Genomic DNA, 12,775 nt, shown 5'->3' on the forward strand with positions numbered 1-12,775 from the left:
CTTGGCTCAGTGGTAAAGAATCTATCTGTCAATGCAGGAGGTGTGAGTTTGATCCCTGGGATGGGAAAATCCCTTGGAGGAGGAAATTGCAGCCCACTCCAGTACTCTTGCCTGGAAAATTCCATGGACTGAGGAGTCCATGGGGTCATAAAGAGTTAGACACAACTGAGCATGCATGCAGAGTTCTACACCCAACCAAATTATCATTTAAATGTGAGAATTCTTTAAAAAGATACTTTTAGACATGCAAGATCTTAAACAATTTACTTATCATATACCTTTTCTTGGGCAGTCACTGGATGAACCAACCAAAAGGAAGATGTAGGTTACTGGAAACAAGAGACCCCATTTAGGAAAAAAGCAAAAGACAGTTCCAGAACAGTGATCAAGAGAATCACAAGATGGTAGTCATACCCCCACAGCAAACCAATCCATATTGTAGCTTGTATCAGCTACCCAATGCTGTGTAATAAATAAACCTAAAATGAAGTGGCTTAAAACAAACTCTTTAGCTCATGCTTTTCTGGGTATTTCTTCTGGCTGATCTTAGCTAGGATCATTCATGTATCTGTGGCCAGTTGGCAGGTTAGCTGGGGGTGATTGGTTCCGGATGGCCACACTCACGTGTCTGACAGGTGGTGATGGTGGCCAGAGCCATTAGAGTGGCTAAGCTACATAATTCTTTCCTCATCCAGAAGGCAAGCCTTACTTTCAACATGGCAGCAGGACTCCAACAGCCCAAAGCACAAGATCTTTTCCAACTACTATGTCATGTTTGCTAACATTTCACTGGCAAAGGGAATCACATGGTCAAGTTAGGAATCAAAGTAGAAAATGTGCTTAAAGTTGCAAAGCAAGAGACATGGACTATTAGCAAGGGAATTGTTGGACATTTCTGTTAGCAATCTACTACAGAGTTTAGCAGAAGTTTCCAGGAGAAAATTCTCTAAGAAGATGAAACTGCTAAAATGTAACTGATGTGTCTGAACACATTGAGGGAAGATTTAGACAGCTGTTAAAGATTTTGGTGTTGAATTCATGACAAATAAAAAGATAATTAAGCAGAGAAAAAAATACAGGACATTATGAACTCTGAGGATAACAGAGTGTTGTTAGCAAATAAAACTAACCACAATTTGCAACAGATTTAGTGTTAATTAGTGTGTAATTGATCATAAATCAGCCAGTTAATACTAAATATTGAACAAATGAAAATTACAATTTGACCAGACTTCCCTGGTGGTCCAATGGTTAAGACTCTGTACTCCTAATGCAAAGGGCATGGGTTCAATACCTGGTTGGGAAACAAATATTCCCACATGCCATGTCATGCAGCCAAAAAGAAAAAAAAATTGACCAAACTGTGAGAAAAATGAGTACAAAAAGTGGGTACAAGTAGTGGGGCAGGAAGAATAAAAGAGTGCTGAGTCCTACTCTTCCATTCTTCTTCTTGAATGGAAAATCAAGAGATCATATCTAAAACTGGAAAGTCAAGAAAGAGCAATACAAAAATGTTATCTAGAAAAATGGAGCCAAATACCAAAATAATCAGGTGAAACTGGTGCCTCTGGGAAGGAGGAAATGATATGTGAGGGGACCTGCTGTGTTCCACAAAAAGTCACAGAGAAACATTTGTCTTTAAAATTATGTGTATGTTCACTTAAGTACAAATAAAAACTGAAAGAAAAAAGAGAAGAAAGTGATAAGTATCTTTAATCCAGACTGATATGTAATAATCTAATATCAAGTGACAAAAATTAAAATGAGGAGTGGTTTGCATACTAAGCTATTGTTTGCATTTTAAAAACAGAGGTGGAAGTATCCCCAGTGGCTCAGTGGTAAAGAATCCACCTGCCAGTGCAGAAGACGTGGGTTCGATCCCCGGTTTGGGAAGACCCCACATGCCTTGGAACAACTAAGCCCATGCACCACAACTATTGAGCCTGTACTCTAAGGCCTGGGTATCACAACCACTGAGCCCATGTGCCACAACTACTGAAGCTGTGTGCCCTAGAGCATGCTCAGCAACAAGAGAAACCAACACGATAAGAAGCCCATGCACTGTAACTAGAGGAGCCCCTGTTTGTACAACTAGAAAAGAAGCCTGCTAAGCAAAAAAGACCCAGAACAGTTTCTTTAAAAAAGTAAAAAATAAGTAAATAAAATTATTTTTTATACATAGGTAAATTTTTTAAAAATGGAGTGGGGATTTCCCTGGTGATCCAGCGTTTAAGACTTCACCTTCCAATGCAAGGGACAAAGGTTTAATCCTTGGTCAGGGAACTAAGATTCCACATAACTCTTGGCCAGAAAACCAAAAAACATAAAACAGAAGCAATATTGTAACAAATTCAATGAAGACTTTAAAAATGGTCAACATAAAAAAAAAAAAGGTAAAAAAAAGAGGGAGTGGAAACTATAAATATACACTTATATTGCACAGAATGGGCTTCCCAGGTCGTTTAGTGGTAAAAAGTCTGCCTACCCATGTGGAAGACACAGAAGACATGAGTTCTATCCCTGGATCCAGGGATAGAGGAGGAAATGGCAACCTACTCCAGTATTCTTGCCTAGAAAATTTTATGGACAGTGAAGCCTGGTGGGCTACAGTCCATTGGGGTTGCAAAGAGTCAGACATGACTGAGCACGCATACACGCACTCATTGCTCAGAATAATTCATCAGAAAGCTTTGTTGAGTCTACCCTCAAAATATATAATTCCAGTCCCAACGATCCCTCCCCTTCCATCATTCTCATCCTCAGGAGAGCCATCGCCTCTTGCCTAAATGAGGCTAGCAATCTTCTCGTTACTTCACTGGCCTCACTGCCTCCAACCTTCAATCTAATCCCCACACAGCAGCCCAAGGCATCCAGGTAAAAGGAATATTAAATGACATCATCCCCCCACTACCAACTCTCTCCCTGTTCAAAACCTTTAAAGTGTGTGTGTGTGTTTTTTTTTAAATCAAATTGAGTAAAACCATATTCCTCTCCAGGTCTCCACAATCCCCTATGATCTGGTTTTGACTTCATCTTATTCTAGCTCATTCTTACTTCAACACATGGTCCCTTTGCCTAGAGTGCTTTTCCCAGAGACTGAGCCTGGCCTGTCACCCAGATCTCTGCTCAGATATCAGCTCCTCAAAGGGACCTTTCCTCATCCTGTCTCTGTCTCTTCCTTCCCCACTCCCCATCTACCTATAAGGTCACCTTACCCTGATTTATTTTTCTTCACCGCACTGATCACCATTTGACATTTAGTTACATACTGAATGTTTAGTTGTTTAGTAGCTGTCTCTCCCAACAGCATGTGGAGTCCCATTAGGGAAGACCCCAAGCACCTAAAACAGGGCCAGTGCAGAGTGTGTGTGCCTAGTCACTCAGCTGTGTCTGACTGTTCGAGACCCCATGGGCTAGGGACCACCAGGCTCTTCTTGCCATGGGATTCTCTAGGCCAGAATCTGGAGTGGGTTGCCATTTCCTTTTCCGGGGGAATCTTCCCAATCCAGGGACCAAACCCATGCCTTCTGCACTGACAGGAGAATTCTTTACCACTGAGCCAACTGAAAAGCCCCCTGGGGCATAGAAGCTATATAATAAATTTCCTTTGAATAAATTAACTTACAATGAAAAATATAGGAGAACCGCCCCCTGCCCCCGCCCCGGCCAAATATTTATCATGAATGCTTTGCGGAAGGCAACTGGGAACTTGGGTGTCAGGGGTGGGAGAGCAAGAGAGAATTATTTTCCACTTGCCTAGGTCCCATGATCTTTAATTCCTCCAGCACCCATAGTCCAGACTGGACCCCAAGGTGGTGCTATAGAGCACCCAGAGTCCAGACAGTATCACCACAGTGATACTCTAGAGTGAAGAAGGGAAATGTGAGTACATCTATTTTGATTTATTTTTTTCCTAAAAGAAAGAAGGTATTATTAACATTCAATTCATCTACTTTGAGTCCATGTATAAAATTTATAAATTACATTTTGAATTTCACATTCAACATGTTTTTGCTGACTAGGATATGAAATTTAAAAGTTTGGTCTGTAAGTTGGATCACAAACCAATGACCTTTAGGTCTTAGATAAATCGGACATGTTTGATGGGTCCTATTCTGTTTAAAAGCGTACGAATCAACATTAAAATCCAGAATTTTCACAGAAAATCTCAGGCATGTGGGTTGTTTGAGAAACCAGAGTTGTTGGCAGTGCTGGTCCTTTGATGACTGAGGGCCACATGGGTGCAGCCCCATTTAAAAATGCAAATGGATCCTGGCTTACTGAGGTTTTCTCTGTCAGCTTCCTGTAGATTCTCAGATTCAGCTCATCTCACTCCCTGCAGGCATTTTACTTTAAGATCCTTTTTTGAATCTTTTTCTCAGTTTCAGGCAAAGCATTTTTATCTGATAGCAGTGAAAGTGCTGAAATTTGCTAATAATCAACTTAAAACAAACAAAAGAGACTGTGTTTAGAGCTATCCCTATATTCACATGACACTTAACTCTTTCCATCTGCTGAGTAACAGGGGGAAAAGCAGGTGTTCGCACAACCATGATTAATAAGAGATTGTGTCCCTATGAATCATGGTGCCTAGGATTTGTCCCAGCTGAGAGCAGACTGAGAGCCACTTCTCTGTAGCCCACAATTTCCTAATTATATACAGTCCTTCACTGTTATATATGTATCTACAGCCCCATAGAAACTTCTTGTAAGAACTACTGAGTGTGTAGTACTCCTGAGTTCCTCAGAGCATCAAGTATTGAAGATATTTAATAATGGCTTGTTGGTTAAGTGATTAACATTAAAAAAGTGGATACTGCCAGTTCTTATAACTTATATCACCATAGTTTACACAGTTAAATAGAGATAGTAAATGAAGAGTAAATATACACACATGCACACACACACATGCATTTAAGAAAAGCTAGAAGGAAGAATGTCTTAGTTTTGTTTTTCTGTAGTGTCCAGGGAAGTGCCATTGTTGTAACAATCAGATAAATGGATGGATAAATGAATGAGTAAAGTTCACAATATCCACCTTGATCATAATCACAGATACTAAGTATTCTCTGTGGACTGGCCATTGAGCTAACTTCTCAACATAATTTTCTCATTTAATTCTCACAATCATTACTATGGCCATCTTTTTAATATTACAAATTAAAAAAAATAAGGCTTAGAAAAAATGAAATAAGTAGTCCAGAGCCACATAACTATTAAATGGCAGATTCAGGATTCAAGCCCAGGGTGTCCCAAAGCCAGTAGTCTTTACTAAGAAATACCGAAAACAAACAAAACCCACTGGATGAGAAGTTGAAATTTCTCCAATAAAATATTCTCATACAATGACAGGCTGTCACTGAAAATAAACTCTAAAATCAGCATATTCTGCAGAAGCAGAAGTTAAACATGTGTTTAGCCAAATTAATAAACGGGGAGAAAAAAAGGACTTAGAATAAGTACATGACCAAGGGAAGCTGAAACCTTGAAAAACAGTAGACAATTGTAAATTACTTGTTACAATAGTGGGAAGCTGCTTTTTAGCGACAACTTATATTTATTGTAGATAAGAAGTAGTGACTGAATCATTATTTTTTTAATGTAAGATCAAAACTCCAGTTTCATTCATCCAACTGGAACATTTCCTTCCTGACAAAGGTCCTGTTGAACTGAAGAGATCTTAAACAGTTCGAAGGCTTAGACTCCACACCCAAGGAGTTCATCTTCTGCTAGAGATGCTGAGGTGTCTACATGCAACTGGAAAAGAACACTTGGTCCAGTGAGGCCCAAGCTGGAAGGTCTTGCCAGCCAGGCAGAGAATGTTGGACTGTCACTTGGGAACAAAGGGTTAAGAGGCCACTCTCTGCCCAGGCTGCATGTAACATCACACTCCGTTTGTTCAATGCAGAGAAAAAGAGATGTGGTAACCAGAGTCCTTCATGAGATAAGATAAAAGCTTTAAGTAAATTAATCCGAATTGTTCTGAACATGATAAGATAAGGGGTTTAGATGACTGAGGGTGAGGCAGACTAAGAAGAGATCTACATATTTCTCCAGCAGGAAAGTGTTACATAGTTCAAGGCAGCTTGCTTAATAGAAAGGAAAATATGCAACTTTCCTTTAGATGGAAAGTTGAGTGTCTGCTTGCTGTGTGTGTGTACGTGTGTAAATGCAGAATTATAAATGAAAAATTAAAGAAAAACTTCTAAGCTGGTTGGTAGACCATTCATGAGGTGACGTAAAAGAGATTTTGAGTTTACTTAAAAATTTTTTCTAATAGAACAAATGATACACAAATATACTTTCCTTGCAAAAATTATAAAAGTTACAGGTCAAAATAAACTCCCCTTTGGCTATCTCTCAGTTATACTCTAGTCTGAATCCCAATACCTCCTCAAACGATCTGAAATTTGAAGTGCAAGTACATGTGGTATTTGAGAATAATGACAAAAAAGGAGAAAAATATTGCAGTATCAATAACTCTAATTTCCTCTTATTAAGTAGGTGCTATGCTAGAATTCCCGGAAAAGGCAATGGCACCCCACTCCAGTCCTCTTGCCTGGAAAATCCCATGGACAGAGGAGCCTGGTAGGCTGCAGTCCATGAGGTCGCTAAGAGTCGGACATGACTGTGCGACTTCACTTTCACTTTTCACTTTCATGCATTGGAGAAGGAAATGGCAACCCACTCCAGTGTTCTTGCCTGGAGAATCCCAGGGACGGTGGAGCCCGGTGGGCTGCTGTCTATGGGGTCGCACATAGTCAGACACGACTGAAGTGACTTAGCAGCAGTAGCAGCAGCAGCAGCATGCTAGAATTCCATGGACAATATGGTCCATGGGGTGGCAAAAAGCAGGACATGACCGAGTGACTTTCACTTTCTTTCATGCTAGATAGTTACCAAATCAATTATTAGATCATTTAGCAAATGTTTTATGAGCAACTAAATGCCAAGGACTAGGAATACAGTAATGACCTCGAAGAACTTGCAACTACCTCCTAACTTGGTGTCCTTCTACTATATGCTGATACAGAAAGCAAGACTGAGAGCTGAAGGAACTTACCCAAGGTTGCTGTGAGATAAGTGGTAATACTGGACCACTTTGGATCACAGTCAAAGCCTGGACTGTACCTTTTCAAAGGCTGACTTTCTTCCACTACTGCTCAACTGTTTTCAAACTATTTATTTTAAAACAATAGTCTTGGGCTTCCTTGGTGGCTCAGTGGTAAAGAATTTGCTTGCCCATGTAGGAGACTCAGGTTTGATCCCTGGTTTGGGAAGATCCCCTGGAGAAGGAAGTGACAATCCACTCCAGTGTTCTTGCCTGGGAAATCCCATGGACAGAGGAACCTGTCCATGGGGTTATAAAAGTTGGACATGCCTTAGTGACTCAACCACCACCACCACCCTAAAAGTTCAAGTTGTGCAAGGTCATCAGGGCTAGTGAATTCCTAAGTGAAAGTGCCTGGGAATCACACATTCCTGTCCCTCCCCCAATATTAAGAGCCCTAACTAAATAGTACTGGTGTTCCCATAAGAATAATAAATCAGAACACAGTTATAGAGAGGGAAGACTATGTGAGGAAGCAGGGAGAAGACTGCTACCAACCCAAAGACAGGCCTCAGAAGAAACAAGTCCTCCTAATACCCTGATTTGGAATTTCCAACCTCCAGAATTGTGAGAAAATTAATTTCTGTTGTTTAAACCACCCAATGATGATACTTTGTTATAGCAGCCCTAGCAAATTAACACAGGCACTATCTGGTATTATTTGCCCTTTGAATGCAGGAGAATTAATGATTCTGTAAGAGAAAAATGAGATAAAGGGGTCAATAAAAATAAAAACAAGAAGATGACTTTCACTTTCATCAAATTCAATTTCAGGAAATGGTGAAGATAACAATAAATGGATGAGAAAAAGTGGACAACTGCCAAAACAAACTTTTGTTGAGGAAACAGTACCAAGATTTCTTACTCTAACAGAGATGTGTTTTCAGTTAGTGGAGGAGAAAACTTCCTGAGCTCAATGACAAAGAGGTGAGGAAAGGCGTCCACGGAAGACATGGAGGTAAAGCACCGAGGAAATGAGAAGCATCATGCAGGTATATAAACTATTCAAGATGGAAGAATACAGGAAAAAGAAATGTGAGTTCTGAGATTAAAGGAAGTAAAACATTGAGAATTTAAGGAAGTAAAAGGAGTTCAAAAGAAGCCTAGAGAAGCTAAAAATAAACCATATATGTGGGCCAAGTGTTATGTAAACCGGAAACAGGTCACTGAGATAGCAATAGATCACTCAAGGTTACAGGCACAGTTTATAGGTATCAGAGAGGAAAGATTTAGGGTATAATTTTAAAATAACAAGTAAAGCAATATGTGAAGAAAGACTGGGTTTGGTCATCTACTTTTTCATGTCTCCTGGAGCCACTGAGTCAATTTCCCCATTTTGTGTCAAGTTTGAAACCAACCAAAATAAAATAGCTATGAGTGGAGGGAAGGAAAGTGACACAGTTCTTTTTTGCTATGTTAAACAGATTAATTTACCCATGATAGACCTTATGGGCAAGCCAGTCATCACACGGACCCATTTGGGAAAACCTGCCATGTTCCACCATGCTGCTGCTGCTGCTAAGTCACCTCAGTCGTGTCTGACTCTGTGTGACCACATGGACTGCAGCCTACCGGGCTCCTCTGTCCCATGGGATTTTCCAGGCAAGAGTACTGGAGTGGGGTGCCATTGCCTTCTCCACCACGTTCCACCATGACTGTTAGCTAATCCTTTAGCTCCCAGTTCTCCTACCTCAGCTGACTGGAGCCAGGAAGGAGCATGTAACCCCAAAACAATTTTATGGATTTATGGTCTATGAGGAGGTTTGGCATAGAACCTTTGACCAAGTAGGGATTTTTCTGGGTTAAGCAGACACTATCTTTTAGAAATTTGACAAGGAACTGAAAAATTATGAATAAGCTGAAGCTTAAGTTATCAGAAAAGAGAAGCTAAAATCACAAGATATTCATAGGGGAGCTGAGAAATCGGCGGGCAGATATAGGAATGGTGGCAGGGCAGATGGAGGGATGCTGAGTCATGGCAGTATGGGCTCTGAACTTGCCAAGACAACAAGATGACTCAGAGCAGCAATTCTTCACTGGATGCCTCCAGTTCCTGAATGACTGCCAGTGTTCACGAGGACTGACTCCATCACTTTTCCCAAATTCCAAGAAGATTCTTGAGAGTCTTTACTTCCACGGATATCCTCACAGTACTTCTACTTCCAGCCCTCAAATGAATCATTGTTCTTTGTAAGGAAAGGATATTGACAACATCTCAGGAATAATAGCACTGGCTAATATTTATTTAACACCTATGTGACAAGCACTAAGGGGTTAACTATACATGTTCTTGCTTATTTAATGTTTTCAACAATCTATGAGGCACTATTATTATTATTACCAATCTATAGGTGGAGATCCTAGTTTAGAGAAGTGATCTCTCCTACTCAAGGTCACACACTGATCCTGTGGCAAAGCTGGTTCTGTCTTCAGATTTGTACAACTTCAGAACCCAAACATATAATTAAATCTAACTCCAGCCAAGTCATTCTCTTTCTTTGGGGTCATGTTGCGATCAGAAAGTGGGATTCAGTTACTTCAAATCATAAAATCTTATATGTAATGATTAGAATTTATAGGGAAGAAAAAAAGATTCATCATGAATTTTACATGCGCTAAAATAATATAATCACACATCTTCTGAAGCTTTGGAAACTTCATAAAAGGAAAGTTCTGAAAAATTTGCCCTGAGTAAAACATAGTAAAGGAAAATTAATTACTAATTTCAGATGCAAAATATGTGCTAGTTGTTATTTTAATTACTGTTTAAGGAAAATATGTATTTTTCTAGTTTAACTCTGACCTTAATTTCCCTAAACTAATTTTCCTCACAACATCTTAAGCTCCTCAACAATGAATTCTCTACAAAGAGGTTTTTAGAAACCAAACTTGGGTATAGAAGAGAAACTACTTTGCATTAGAAAAAAAAAGAGAGACAGAGAAATGAAACTGTAGAGTTTAAAATATTTATATGCAAGGGAAAGAGGCTTTGAAACAGAAAGTGCAAGATCCAACTCTTTCAATTATGTTAAAGAAATAACTAAGATTTATTTCTCAAAAATTGAGAAATTTAGCAGAGATGTATATTGTTTCCTTCACTGCTGGAGTCTCTGGCAAAATAATAGATGCTCAATAAAAATATATTAAATAAAATGAAAGATGACCAAACTCAAGATACTGAGATTACTCTCTGGATTCTATCTCTAAATTACACAAGAATTTAAGAATTACACAAGAATTTAGCAACTTCGGGTACAAATTTTATTTATTTATTGTGAGATTTTTTGTTTATTCAAAACATATTGCAAGAAGATATGTTCTATCAAAATTAACAGCACAGTACCGATTTAGGAATAGGCAAAAAAGTTAATGGAGAAGACTAGAAGACAGATTTTTTTTTAATTAAAGTATAGTGGATTTACAATGTTGTATTAGTTTCAGGTGTACAGCAAACTGATTTAGATATATGTATCTATATATATACACACATATATAAGCACATATGTATGTATTCTTTTTCATATTCTTTTCTATCCCTCCCTCCCCACTCCTGTCCCCTTTGGTAACCATAAATTTGTTTCTATGCCTGTGAATCTGTTTGGTAAATAAGTTCATTTGTATCATACTTTTAGATTCTACATATAGGTGATATAATATTTATCTTTCTCTCTTTGACTTACTGCATTTAGTATGGTAATCTCTAGGTCTATCCATGTTGCTTCAAATGTCATTATCTTTTCCTGAGGCTTTTCCATTATATGTGTGTGTGTCTGTGTGTGTGTATATATGTCTATACATATGTATATATGTCATGTTTTCTTTATCAATTCAACTGTCAATTGACATTTACTTTGCTTCCATGTCTTGGCTATTGTGAATAGTGCTGTATGTAAATGACCAATAAACATAAAAATCCACCAATTATTGGTGTAAGTTTATACAACCTTTTGGAGGCCACTTTGGCAATATGTATCTTTTCAAATTAGAGTTTTGTCTGGATAGAGGAGTGGGATTGCTGGATCATAAGGTACTTCAATCTTTAGTCTTTTGAGGGACTTCCATACTGCTCTCTACAGTGGCTGAACCAATTTATATTTCTACCAACAGTAGAGGAGGTTTCCTTTTTCTCCATACCCTCTTCAGCATTTATTATTTGTAGGTGTATTCAGCATGTATTATTTGATGATGGCTGTCCTGACTGGTGTGAGATGATATCTCATTGTAGTTTTGACTTCCAGTTCTCTAATAATTATCGATATTGAGTACTTTTCATGTGTCTGTAGGCCATCTGTGGAATTAGATTCCACAGATATATATGTATATATGAATGTATATATGTGTATGTCAATTTAATATATATGTATGTGTGTGTGTGTGCATCTGTATTTATTATTCCATAAAGGCTGCATACCAAATCATTATGTAAAGTAAAATTTATTTGGGACAGCCGGTTATTGTTTAAAGAAAAAATAATGCTAATTATCTTTCATATCACAAACTAAGCTAAATTTCAGATAGATCAAAGACCTGAAAATTAAAAAAAAATTTTTTTTTAATGTGGACCATTTTAAAAGTTTTTATTGAATTTGTTACCATATTGTTTCTGTATTGTGTTTTGTTTTTCTGGCCTCAAGGTATGTGGGATCTTAGCACTCTGATCAGGGATCAAACCCACCCCCTTTATCGGAAGGTGATGTCTTAACCACTGGACCACCAGAGAAGTCCTGAATATTTTTTTAATAAAAAAGAAAGCTATAAAACTACTAAGAACAAAATTCATAGAAATGTTTTTATAATCTCAGGGTGGTAAATTCACTTCTCAGAATAACATTAAGCCCATAACAATAAAGAAAATGATTAAAATGTGAAAAATTATAATTGTTTTTCATGTAACAGTACTATAAACAAAGTTAGGAGGTGAATGGCAATCTAGGAACTCAGAATTATAACAAAGAAAATAAATAAATCATTAGCCATAATACAGAGCGGCTGTAAATCAAGAAGAATCATAACTACATATAACATAGTAACAAAACAGGAAAAGGAATTGGCAGCAAATTCAGAGAAGAAATGATATAGTTAATATATATATGAAAATCTACTAATGGCAAATATGTAAGTGACCAATAAACATAAAAATCCACCAATTATTGGTATAAGTTGATATAACTTTGGAGGCCACTTTGGCAATATGTCTCAACAGCATTGATCTAACTAAAAATGAAGGTACAGAGGAAAGAGCACTGGTTTTGAAGTTAGACTGAACTGGGTCTGACACTTGCCTTTGCGATTTACCAGCTGTGTGGTCCAGAGTGAGTTGCTTAACCTATCTGAGCCCTTTTCCCCCTCCTCCAAATTTCCTGCCAGCTTTGATTAGACTTGAGGAATGATTCGAGGCATATACCCTGAGAAAATAATAATTTAAAATGATACATGCACCCCAATGTTCATTGTGGCACGATTTACAATAGCCAGAACATGGAAACAATCTAAATGCCCAATAACAGATGAATGGATAAAGATGTGATACACATATACAATGGAATATTATTTAGCCATAAAAGGAATGAAATTGAGTCATTTGTAGAGATGTGGCTGCAACTAGAGTCTATTATACTGGATGAGGTAAGTCAGAAAGAGAAAAACAAATATCATGTATTAATG

At 38.1% G+C, this 12,775-nt stretch overlaps 1 protein-coding gene across 12 annotated transcripts in view; it reads right to left on the reverse strand.

The window, feature by feature from the left end:
* LOC138434017 (uncharacterized) overlaps nucleotides 1–12,775 on the reverse strand; it is a 118,706-nt gene that overhangs the window by 69,189 nt on the left and 36,742 nt on the right. The window contains exon 3 of one of the 12 annotated variants that reach the window (XM_069577776.1): nucleotides 3,757–3,913. The exons of the other annotated variants lie outside the window; for them this stretch is intronic. The gene's annotated coding sequence lies outside the window, so the exon portion shown is untranslated. Of the gene's footprint in view, nucleotides 1–3,756; nucleotides 3,914–12,775 lie in introns of those variants that run through there. 12 annotated transcript variants of the gene reach the window in all.

This window comes from Ovis canadensis, chromosome 2 (assembly GCF_042477335.2).
Source record: "Ovis canadensis isolate MfBH-ARS-UI-01 breed Bighorn chromosome 2, ARS-UI_OviCan_v2, whole genome shotgun sequence".
In the NCBI taxonomy this organism is placed as follows: Eukaryota; Metazoa; Chordata; class Mammalia; order Artiodactyla; family Bovidae; genus Ovis; species Ovis canadensis.